The following is a 12,888-nucleotide window of genomic DNA, read 5'->3' as shown; positions in this document are numbered from 1 at the left end:
TGGCGGCCATCTTTTCTCCCCTACCTTTGGATGGCGGCCATCTTTTCTCCCCTACCTTTGGATGGCGGGCTAGAAGGCATGTCAAGAAGCCTTACCAAAAGTAGATTTTGAAAAATCAAAGTCTAAGTTTCAGTGACTTAGAATTGTTAGGAAAATATGTATCAAAATTCCAGTATCACAATAAAAAAGGACCAAATATTAGTGAACCAGACATAAGAATGAATCCCTGGAAAATGAAGGATAGATGAAATGAGACTGAACAGGAAACATCAACCTAATCCAGCTATAGAACTATTCTGGAAAGCATGGCATGCTATAATACAAACCCATATCTAGGACAACTGCTAGCTAATACCTCCAAGTGCCTGTCACTCTGCATAAATATTCTTTAGAACCATCTTCTACTATATTGTTAAAATAACTATTAAGCATCTCGGAACTTGATGAATAACACCATAGAAAGAGGGGTGAAATTACTAATGGTATTTAGCTCCACTGGGATAAGGAGAAGTAAATATATTTGATACAAGTATTAAAAGAATGATGCAATGTTCAATGGATATTTATTTACACTGGTGCACTTATAGAATTGTACAAAGCCAAAAGAGATTCCAATTGTTTCAGAATAAATATGCCTTATATCAAATGGAAGTTTTATATAGTTAATACATTGGAGTATGTGTATTTGTATATGTACATTGAGCAGAATGGATATTTTCTAGGAAAGGGAAATATGAGGACTGGATACAGGGCAGAAGAGATTCAAACATATGAGTAGAATTTGGTACTGTTTCCCTTCAATAGACATTTGATTGTACACTGCAGATGCTGCCAGGTTAATGATCTGAAGAGAATTTGAACAGAATGTATGAAATTAGGTACAGGGAGATAATTGGACGAATCATTGTTAATTCTGTAGGCTCTAGCTAATAAGCTAAAGTGCTTAACCCTAGGAGCAATGTTAAGGAAGAATAGAGCATTCTGCAGAAAGTTAAGAATCTAGCCTCAATTTACCATAACATTTTTTCTTTTTTTAAAGTATAATAGATTTTTTTTTATTTTTTAAGTAAGATGAAATAAAATAATAAAGTACATTTTACCTTAAAGAAAGTATTACATAGAGGGTAACCATATAGCTTTTTTGATTCTCCTGTCTCTCTCCCTCTTTCAGCAAATCCTACCAGCATATGCCATTACTACCAAATCTATCTAGCATTCTTTTTTATCTTCCTTCCTTCCTTCCTTCCTTCCTTCCTTCCTTCCTTCCTCTCTCTCTCTTTCTCTCTCTTTCTCTCTCTCTCTCTCTCTCTCTCTCTCTCTCTCTCTCTCTTTCTCTCCTTATTTCTTTCTTTAAAGCTCCAGATTTTATTCCCCTCCTGGTCCACCCTCCAACTGTTCCACACCTTCTCCTGACCCCCTGCCTCCATGAGAATGTTCCCACCCCTCACCCCCATCCCAACAGAACTATAAACTTCCTGATGCCTCCAGTCTCTTGATAGGTGCATCTTCTCTGACTAAACCCAGACACAGCAGTCCTATACACTATGTGTTGGGGGCCTCATATCAACAGCTGGTTTATGCTGCCTGGTTGGTGGTCCAGTATCTGAGAGATCTCAGGGGTCCAAGTTAATTGAAACTGCTCGTCCTCCTACAGGGTTAAGAATGAGGACATCCTGAGTTTTGCAGGCAAATAGATGGAACTAGAAAACAACTTCCTGAGTGGCACAACTCAGCCCCAAAAGGATATGTATGTTATGTACCCACTAATATGTGGATAATAGCAAAAAAAAAAAAAGTTCAGAATACCCAAGGTACAGTCCGCAGAACTTAAAAAGGTCAACTAGCTGAAGAGCCAAAGTGAGGATACCTCAGTCACATTGGGTGAGAAAAGAAAGCAATCACAAAGGAGAAGGGAGGGAAAGTCGACGGTGGGGGGTAGGGGAACATGATATGGTATTGGGTGGGGAGGGGAAAAGGACTGAAGCCCTGAGGGCCAACAGAAAGAATGGAAACAGGCAAATTTGGGGGAGGTAGGAAGTTGGAAGGACCCTCCACAATGTACTAGAGACCTAGGAGGTAAGAGACTCTCAGGACTCAAAAGGAAGAACCTTAGAGGAGATGCCCTACAATGGGGAGAGGGAACTTATAGAGCCCATCTCCAGCAATAAGTCAGGGCATCAAGTAAGGGATGGGTTGCCATCCCACAGTCAAAACTCTGATCCATAATTGAACTGCAGGGATGGAAATGGAGAGGAGCCTGAGGAAAAGAAGGTCCACCAACAGGCCCAAAGGCGGATCCAACTCAAGGGGTGGCTCCAAGACCTGACACTATTTCTGAGGCTATGAAGCACTCACAAAAAGGGACCTATCATGACTGCCCTCTGAAAGACCCAAGCAGCTGAGTCAGATGCAGATATTTGCACAGAACCAATGGACAGAAGCTGCTAACCCCTGTGGTTGAATTAGGGGAAACCTTTCAAACAAAGATGGTATGGATTTTCTAATTACAAATCATTTGAATATTAAATATAAAATTTTTAACACAGATTTAAATAACGTGACTTCATGTGAAAAAGAACAGAAGGTGTAAGGGAATTACATTATTAATTATCAAAAGATGATGAAGAACAGCCACAGAAGTTACATTGATCACACTATATATATTGGAGCAATCAAGATTAGATTATTTTTTTCCCTAAACAATGTAAAATAAAAATTGAGAACTAAGAATTATAGTGATAAAATAACATGTAGAATTTTTCTAACATGTAACACAAATAAATAATTGTTATTAATAAAATACAAAGAAAGTTTATGATCCAGATGCTTCATTGATGGAAATAATCTGAAAGACTCTTCCCTGAAGATGAGCTTTCATCAGACATTAAGTTACCCAGCAAGCTGAAGAAGGAAAGAAAGTCCTATCCAACTATGATGCCTATGAACTGCATTGACCACCAGCAAGGCACAAAACCCAAAAGGTGTAGTAATATCATACATACATTGGTGATAACCAAGAGATTTCTAGTTCTACTTAAGACCTGCTCAACAGGAAATATATCATGTCTGGTATTAGAGACATAACCAACTACCCAGGTCTAAATATGCCTTGGATATAGGAGCAGAAACATCAACAACCACTTTAGTATACCAGTATAATCCCTAACTACTATCTAAATTGTTTAATAGCCACAATAATTGTAATCTCTTAATCAATGAATAAAGACTATTTCAGAAAACCTAAACCAATCAAAATGCATAGTTATTAAGCCCAACCCCACTCTCATGCAACTCTTGTACTGTAGGCCAGGGATGTGTGGAAGACAAAGCAGGACTATTATAAGAGCCAATGTACTATAGAGCTGTTATGAGATTCGGTCTCCTAGAAATGTCAGAGTACCCATGCTGTCTCAACAACATGACTGCTTAAGTGTAAGCACAATGGCAACAAAAATAGGCATGTCTGAGTAGATCTTGAGAAGTCCTAGAGGCCTCAACATTACACAAAGAATTGCAGATAACTAAGGAATGCTGAGGACAGAAATGGGCGTCCTTAGAAAAAGAGCAGAATTAGTTATCTAATAACAGAAAGTAAGCCCTGAAAATATACATACAAGTAACATTATACAGATTGAGTATGTTGTATTTTTGTATTAAAAAAGTGTGTGTGTGCATAATAATAATTAATGAGGAAAGACACTATGAATTTTAAAGAGTTCAGGAGCAGAGAGTAAAAGAGACAGCTTGGAGAGAGCAAATGAAAGGGAGAAATGATGTAATTATACTGGTAAATATAAATAATAATAAAATATAAAACACAGATGTTTAAATTACAGAAAGTATCATAATAGAAATGAGAAATATTATAAATCAAGCAAGAATTTAATCAGAGTTAAAAATCAGTAAAGCAAAAATAATCTTTTATCAAGGGAAAATTGATAAGCTTTAAAATATCAAGCTATGCTTTTATAAACCTTTTAGAATTACCCAGAAAAAATTCCACCATATGCTTCATAGTAAAATAACAGGAAGCCTACGAATGAGAAAATATTATAGTCAGCTGTGCTTTTCTAAAAGGCAACAAACTGACTTAAAAGTTGAATTTCACCAGAAAGAAAAAAGAAAAGGGACAAAGAATGTAGGAAATTATCTGGCATAGGACCAAAGAGAATAACTGCCAATCAGACAGCTCCGTCTAACAAAAGCCAGTTGAGAATCTGAATCAAGGGAAAGGAACTTTCAAGCTGAGCATAATTGTTCATACCTGTAATTCTAACTCAGGTGTGTAGAGGTGCATTCTGGGCTTCCCTGGGCTAGGGTGAGGATGAGGTCAGTCTGAGCCATGCTGGGAGAAATACCAAGGAACTGCAAACTACTGCAGATGTGGGGTTTTATTTTCCATATGCAAGACAAGGCACAACAAATAAAACAAGAAATAAACTTGAATTCCAACTACAAAGGGAGACAAATTTGAAAGAATTTGTAGTAACATGCCTTGAGTACTGTTTTATTCCTAAAGCAGAGTACAAATGACCTTATGGAAAATGAAGAAAGAACATGGAATTGAGGAAAATATTTCTAAAATTCAGACATAATTATGAGCATGATGATATTTAAAATTATCAAATTTTGAAGCATGTGTTCAATTGATCAATCAAGAATGAAAAAGATACCTAGTATGTTTGCAGAATAGTGACATTATAATAGCTTGAGGAAAAGCAAAAGCTTAAAAACATAGTATTTAAATGCATTATGAGAGAAAGAGACAAATGAGGTAACGTTAGACTATCTGACAAGATGAATCATAAAATACAAATGGATATCAATATTGAAATGTTAAAACACTTATTTATAAATAAGAAAACCAGAAAAGCAGAGACTATTTAAATTCACAGCAAATGAACAACATATTTCATGCTTTACTACATTTGTTCCTAACTTTCAAAATTTGAATGATATAAAAATCACTGAAAAATAGGGTAAAATAAACAAATTTAAAAATCCTAATAAACCATTTTATGTTAGGGTTTCATGAAAAATTAATATACTGTATATGAGCCAAAATTTATGTATAAATGACCCACATTCCACTGTTTACTATAAAATATTCAGTGTTAAAATTGTGAAATCAGCCTTGGTGGCCCTCATTTGAGTAACAAAAATATATACACACTATAGAGTTTTATTTAGTCACAATGAGAAATGAAATCTCATAATATAATAAAAGAGTTTGAAAATTGGAATTTCTAAGTTAAACCATAATAAAATCAAAACTTAAAAAATTTGTTATTCACATGTTTAGGGTAGGAAAGAAAAAGTATGTATGCGTGTATGTATGCATGTCTGTATGAATGTGTGTATGTATATAAAGCACGGGTATGCGAACGAGAAACTGTTAGTACTATGGAAGGGCAAGAGGAGTCGAAGGTACAAGGGGTCAATATCACCAAAGCAGATTGTATGTAATTATGAAAAGTGATATTCATTATTTTATACAGTGTTACATATACCAATCTGTAGGGAGCAAGGAAAGTCCTGAGTGAATGCCTAGACTTGACATTGGAATGACATGTCAACTACCAATGGTTCAGTCCCATAGGCATGCCAAAGCCTTGCCAAGGGGAGGCCCAGAGCCATGACAAAGCTTTGCTCTGGTCTAAGTGTGAATGCTGACAGTATGTGAAGAAGATATCCATGAGCTTTCCTCCTCCAGGTCTTTACAGCTTGAAGCCTGATCCATGTAGAGATTGCTCCTACTGAGATTACCTAAACCTGTTCTCCTGTTTACCTTTAGGCAATAATCCTGCTTCTCTGTCTGACCATGCACAATAAACATGGTGAGTAGCTAGGGTCCTGCACTTTCTTCAAACAAATGATCAGACCACTCCACCCCAGCTTCTCTGAAGTTCCTGTTTTGTCCTTTCTTCATTTCCTTATCAAACCATGTTAGGTTTCAGGCATCAAAGCCATGAAACAAGAATCTTCAGTCTAACAAAGTATTAATCCTTTGTTTAAATGAAATATTAACAAGTTATTTAAAATAACAAGACTATTTTTCAAAATGGTACAGAAAGGGAAAATTATTAAGGAAGAATATTTAAAATTATTGTTTCTAATTAAAATATTTTCCACTTGAAATAATTCATGCAATAGAACGAAAACCAAATGCCTTTATAGAATTCCAGTTTACCACAAATAATAATTTCATTCTTCTTTTATGAACAGACACATCTCCACCCTATACATATATGTACACATGTACACAAAAAGTAAACACATATACACACACACACACGTACACGTATACATAAAACGATTTGTTTCAACAGGACTAAGAATGTTATAAAAGTATCTTAAACAAAAATTGACCCTGAGAGTCCTCAGGGACAGAAATGAGTTAGAACCTATTCTCTTCGGCCTCCCAGTTGTACTCCTTCCCTTTTTGAAGACTCTGGATATGACAGAAAGTACTAGAACTCATCACAAAATGGGTAGTATGGTAGTTGATCTACCTGAACTGACTATAGAATATAGAACATATTCTTCACCATTGACCATTGATAGATTCCAAGGCTGATTTTCTGAATTTCTCTTATAAATATAGCAGCTATAAACAAAGTTTTGTGTGCATGGGTATGTGTACTGTGTGTGTGTGTGTGTGTGTGAGTGTGTGTGTGTGTGAATGTGTGTGTGTGTGTGTGTGTGTGTGTGTGTGTGGTATATTGACCTAAATTTCCTTGGAAGGTATACCCTGAGCTTAGGATTGAAGTTCTATTCCTTTCTCAAAACAAGCCCAACATAACACAAAAATTATGAAGTACAGTTTGTGTTGGTCAACCACTCTTGATCAGAAGTATGATTGATATATCCAGTGTTACACCATTACACCATTAGAGAAAACTGATTTTCCCATCAACAGCAACTGTTTTGTTTTTTCGAGACAGGGTTTCTCTGTGTAGCCCTGGCTGTCCTGGAACTCACTCTGTAGACCAGGCTGGCATCGAATTCAGAAACCCGCCTGCCTCTACCTCCCAAGTGCTGGGATTAAAGGTGTGTGCCACCACTGCCCAGCTGTACAGCAACTTTTTTTTAAAGTTAAGTTCTAATTTAATTTTCCTTAGAATTAAATTAGATGTTTGAATTTCTTGTCTTTTATTATTATTTAATCTTTTTCTTTTACAGTCCAGTCTTTGTCCCCCTCCCAGTCTGCCCTGTGACTGTTCCACATCCCATACTTCCTCCCCTGTCCAATCTCCAAGAGGTTGTCCCCAACCTACCAGACCTCCTCAACCCCTGGGGCCTCAAGTCTATTGTGGGTTACAGTGCATCTTCTCTCACTGAGTCAAGACCCAGCAGTCCTCTGATATTGTGGGTTGAGGGCCTCATATCAGCTGGTGTATTCTGCCTGGTTGGTGGCTCAGTGTCTGAGAGATCCTGGGAGTCCAGGTTAGTTGAGACTGCTGGTTCTCCTAGAGGGTGTCCTTCCTCCTCAACTTCTTTCAGCTTTTCCCTAATTCAACCACAGGGTTCTCCAGCTGCTGCCCATTGGTTGGGTGTAAATATCTACATCTGACTCTTTCAGCTACTTGTTGGGCCCTTGGAGGACAGACATGCTAGGCTCCTGTTTGTAAGCACACCATAGTATCAGTAATAGTATCAGGCCTTGGGGCTTAATGCACAAAGCTTCTTAGCCAGACCTGTGGGTCTCTGTTCTCTTTCTTTATTTCATTCTTGTATCTTGTGTGGTTTGATCTTTACCTTGTGTACATTGCTATGATCTCTGTGAATTCATATGTGTATATGTCCCATCATGTCTGTTTACTTGAAGTTGTCCGCAACCTGTGGTTTTTACAGCCTTGCTGCAGAAATTATAATGTCTTTCCAGACATGAATGACAAGGAAATTCAATGTAGTTTTACTCACACCTCTCTAATAGATAATAGTGTCAAATATTTGTTTATTATTAACTTATACTGTGTATTTTGAGAATTTTCTTTATTTCGTTGGCCCATATACTGATTTGGATTTTTGTATGTTGAGTAATTACTTTTACGAGTTCTTTATGTATTATGTAAGTTAATTCACCATTAGATCAACAGTTACCAAATGTTTTCTCACATTCTATGTGCTATTCATTTTTTCCTCAGCTAAGCATAAGCTTATTTTTACATTCAGTTATATTAGTTAATTTCAATTTTCCTCTCCAAATTACACACAAAGATATATAATAAAATAATGACTTACTTTAGAATATATTTAAACTATTTTTCTCTCTAAAATTAAACTGATAAAACATAAATACAATTTTAAAATAGTGAACAGTAATTTTGCTGTAAAGTAAAAATCTCAACAAACACATACAGACATAGAGACACACATGATTGTATACACATGAATCCCATTTTTTAATAAAATGGATGCCGCAATATACAAAGGACTTGTAAGGTTAAAAACTGTGCTCTCATAAAATATTATGATACATTAACTTTCCAGAGATGTCATTGAGGCTTGGGGGTTGACAGCCTATGGGGTCTGCCCTTAAGAGTGGTTTGTTTCTCCATGTAAACTCTACTGGTAAAAAAAAAAAAAATTCATTTGGTAATGATTATAAATTGGGTATAGCTTCTGGGTTAGACATGAGGCCTTTTGTCCACTACTCCTCTCAGCACTGGGGCTACATTTGGACCAAAATGGTTCAGGCCCTGTGAATGTTGTTACAGTCTCTGAGTTTATGTGTGCATCAATCCTGTTATGTCTGGAAGAATTCATTTCCTTGATGTCTTGCATGTCCATCAGCTCTTACAATGTCTCTATCTCCTTGTCTGCAGAGTTTATTGAGTTCAGAGAGGATGAATTTAATGAAGCCATTCCATTTACTACTCAGGGTTCCAAGGTCTCTCAATCTATTCACTCTCCATCTGTGGAACTCTGTATTTGTTCCCATGTAGTGCAAGAGAAAGCTTCTCTGATGATGCCTGAAGAAGATACTGATCAATGAGTGTATCAGAATATCATTAAGAGTCAGTTTATTGCTACACTGATAAACAACAGTAGTATTTGGCTTTCCCATAGGTACCTGACCTGTCTATCCCAGGATCTTAGCCAATTGAGCACTGTCAGGAATGAGTTCTAACTCATGGAGTAGGCCTGAAATCCAATCAGAGAGAAGGTGGTTATTCCTGCAAGCTTTGTCTCACAATCACAACAGCACATGATGCAGGTAAGTCATCATTATAGATCCAAGAATTTGCAGCTGGGATAGTCTTTATCCTTTTTTCTCCACTAGCATGGATAATATATTCTTGGACCATGAACACTAGTTACTAGCAGGGAGCTCTCCATTTAGGTACTAGCTCACCATCTCCATTCACTGAGTTGTATGAGAGTTGTCCTCAGTAATCAGGCCTTACCATCAGTTGGTGGAAAGGAAACAATAGCCTGGGTTGTTTGAGGGATTTTCATGTGGCCTCTTTGGCCAATGACTCGATTTAATGTAATCCATTCCCTGAACTGAAAGCATCACATGATGGTGATAAGAATCCAGTTGGAGTTCAGTTTCCCTCATTATTTGGCAATTTTAATATATATTTTTCAAACATGTGTATAGCTAAGGAAGCATTTGCTGTATTATGTTTTCATAAGACCCTCAATGACCCTTAGTTTTGAGGTGTGAGGTCAAATAATTGAGAATAATCGCATTGTTTATTCTATATCTAACACTGCTGGCTTTTGAGCCTGGGATGGCCAGAAGCATTCTGGAGCTATCAAGAGTTAGTTCTCTGCATTTTAAATGTCTTTTCAAAATAAGTTCTTACTTTGTTATTTATTTGCAATCTTTTCTCTCCCTAACATATCTGACTTTGATTAACTGCCAGCTTTTTCACTACCTGGACTTTAATGACAGTGAATGCTTCAAATACTCTTTTCATATGCAAGGACTCTTTAGGAAGCAAGGCTGGATTCTCTGTTGATTCAAATAAACATGTTTTCTATGCACATGCCATTTTCAGTCATTGAAATTCATGATAAGTGATGAATAAATACTACCTAAAGATAAAATGTATGCATTTGTCCAATGTATACAAAATTCTTCAACCTCTAATACTGTTGTGGGTCTTGAACATGTTTATGTACAAATGAAGTACACTCAGTCAATCTCCGAGAACTGTTTATTCAACCTCAAAAGCGCGACTGAAACCAATAAAAGGAAGGTAATTTATAATAAATGGCAAAGCTCCATTCTGACACTTCTATTCATTCCATCGTATTAGTCTTTCTTTTTCATTTTACTTTTTAAAGTGGAGTTCTATAGAGGTTTGCACATTTTAAAACCCTCCACAGACAATAGCTTTAAAATAGCCATAGTACAGTACACAGTAAGGGAATTTTAAGATGTTTCCCATAGTGTAGGAAAGTCAGCAAGTAGGAGATTAACATTTAATGTGACAGATTCATATCTGTTTGCTGTGAAATTGTGTTTTAAGCTGAGTTTTTGTTTCAGTGCATTTTGTTAGAAAAATCTCAGTAGTATAACAGAAAGTGAAAAAGTAATGGAGATTAATATATGTCATTTTTAGCAACTTTGTGCATTTCTTAGAACATATAACAGTGTGGATATCAAGAGGTGTTTCACCAGATTTACTTAAAGAAAAATTATTGTTTCCAAAGATAACAAACAGATGTATTAATCTGAGCATATTTTATGAAATATTAAACAAAGAAATATCGACAACAGTTTCATATTCAGATTTATGTCTGTGTCTCACTCCTCTGTGTTTCATTGCCTAATACTAAATTTCAATAAACCAATGGAAATCTTAAGGAATTTATGAAAAAAAATTACTTGGAAACAGCTAGTTGATATTTTTAATATCTAAGTGTTCACTGATTGAATCTGATCATCAAATATTTGATACATTACAAAAAAGCATTCTGATTTCTCACCCCACCATCTTCTGTTACTACCCCAGGTAAATACTCTTTATTGGTCCTTACCTCTAAAACTGCCATCTCATGGTTCTTGATGTACATCTAAAGATCATTACACTGTGTATAAACCAGGAAACTAAAAATAAAGCATGTCTGAGCACTTTTGCTTCCTGAAATGTTTGCTTTTCATGTAGTCATTGTTTTCTTCATGAAAAATTAATCTACTAACATGACACTTGAAGTTCAAGAACTAAATGCAGGAAATGAAGAGCTCAAGACTACCATTCAAAAGCCATAAGGGAAACTACACAATTACTTTTTCAATTTATTCCTAATCCCCATTTTCAGAATCTCAGATATAGCCAACCTGTTCTGTCCATGCGTATAAGAACACTGGCTCCCCATTGTTTATTAAAAACTATTTTAAAAGAAAACAAAAAAATCTTCTGAGTGTTAGTTTTTCCCTATTAATAAAAGTTGATTTTGTTTAATCTACTTTGAAAATAATGTTCAGTTCCACTGTGAACTTCAATAAATTTTTGAATTGATTGGTTTTAACAACAGAGAACAATGGATAAATATCTAAACTTTTTCTCTCTTAGATTTCTTCTTTTATCATGATGTAAGTAGTATAAGTCTCTACCTACATGCTAACTACTTTCAGATCCATTAATAGACAATAAACTGAACAGTGAGGAAACAATATTTCCAGTTGAGATACAATGTTTATAAAATTGATAATTATGCAAGGCACTTTACATATACTTCATAATATAAAACTAGTATTTCTATAGTGATTTATAATAACATATTCCATTGTCTCATTCATTTAAATGCTAAGATGTAGGCAGAGAGTAACAACAAAATATTAAGTATATGCTAGAGAGCTAACTCAATAAATCAAGAAAGTGAGTTTTAAGATTGTATGGGAAATAGAAGAGGATGTGGCCCTACATGATACTTAAGGCAACATCAAAAGGGTGAATTGCTTAGATATTAGATTTGTGACAATTTTTCATTAATTGCTCATGTCAATTGTTCATACAAGAATAATGAAAACTACAATGAAGAGGACAACTATAAGAGAGGAGGAGGAACAGGAAGAGATAGAGAAAAATAAGAAATTATAGATGGGTTCTTAGGGTTACCCATGAAACATGCAATAATGACACAAATTTCATGTGTTCATACTGGTAAAACAGCTCCTTCCTTCACAGTTCCCACAGAGTAAAGAATTTCTCGAAAAGAAATTGCAATATTGCTATGGAAAATGGAGTTTTAATGCATACACAGTGTAGCTTAACATAAAGTGCACCATCTGGTGCTTGCTCTTTATTTGACAATGATCTATAATGATGCATTATATCTGAGTTTTTTGTTAATTACTAAGTAACAAAAGTGATTCTACTCTGAGACTTAACAGAACAAAATAAAACATTTTCAGTAATAGTAAAAGTGTTCCTTAAGGAAAGAAAACTGACTGTAGAACTTCTGTCTGCTCCCAATAATGTCAGCATTCTGCTCTCGCACTACTTTATAAATGGAGTAAAAAAAAAATATTGCTTATATCACCATTTCTTAATTTATAATAAAGGTAAAACCATCCCTATGTATTAAAGACATACAATTGAATATTTAAAAATATATACCAAATAGATAATTCATGTAAATTTGAATGGCTCATGTCTTATAAGAAAACATGAAACCGTTGAATGGCATTTCAAATGCTGATTTTTTCTCTTAAGTCATTCAAAAGTAAAACATAAAAATAAAATTATAAAAATGAGTAACCCAGAAGAAGATGGAATAGGCTGGCCAGTGGTGGCACATGCCTATAATCCCAGCACTTGGGAGGCAAAGGCAGGTGGATTTCTGAGTTTGAGGCCAGACTGGTCTACAGAGTGAGTTCCAAAACAGCCAGTGATATACAGAGAAACCTTGTCTCAAAAAACCAAAATA

Source organism: Mastomys coucha, unplaced genomic scaffold (genome assembly GCF_008632895.1).
Source record: "Mastomys coucha isolate ucsf_1 unplaced genomic scaffold, UCSF_Mcou_1 pScaffold14, whole genome shotgun sequence".
Lineage (NCBI taxonomy): Eukaryota > Metazoa > Chordata > Mammalia > Rodentia > Muridae > Mastomys > Mastomys coucha.
Note: the sequence above shows the minus strand (reverse complement) of the source record.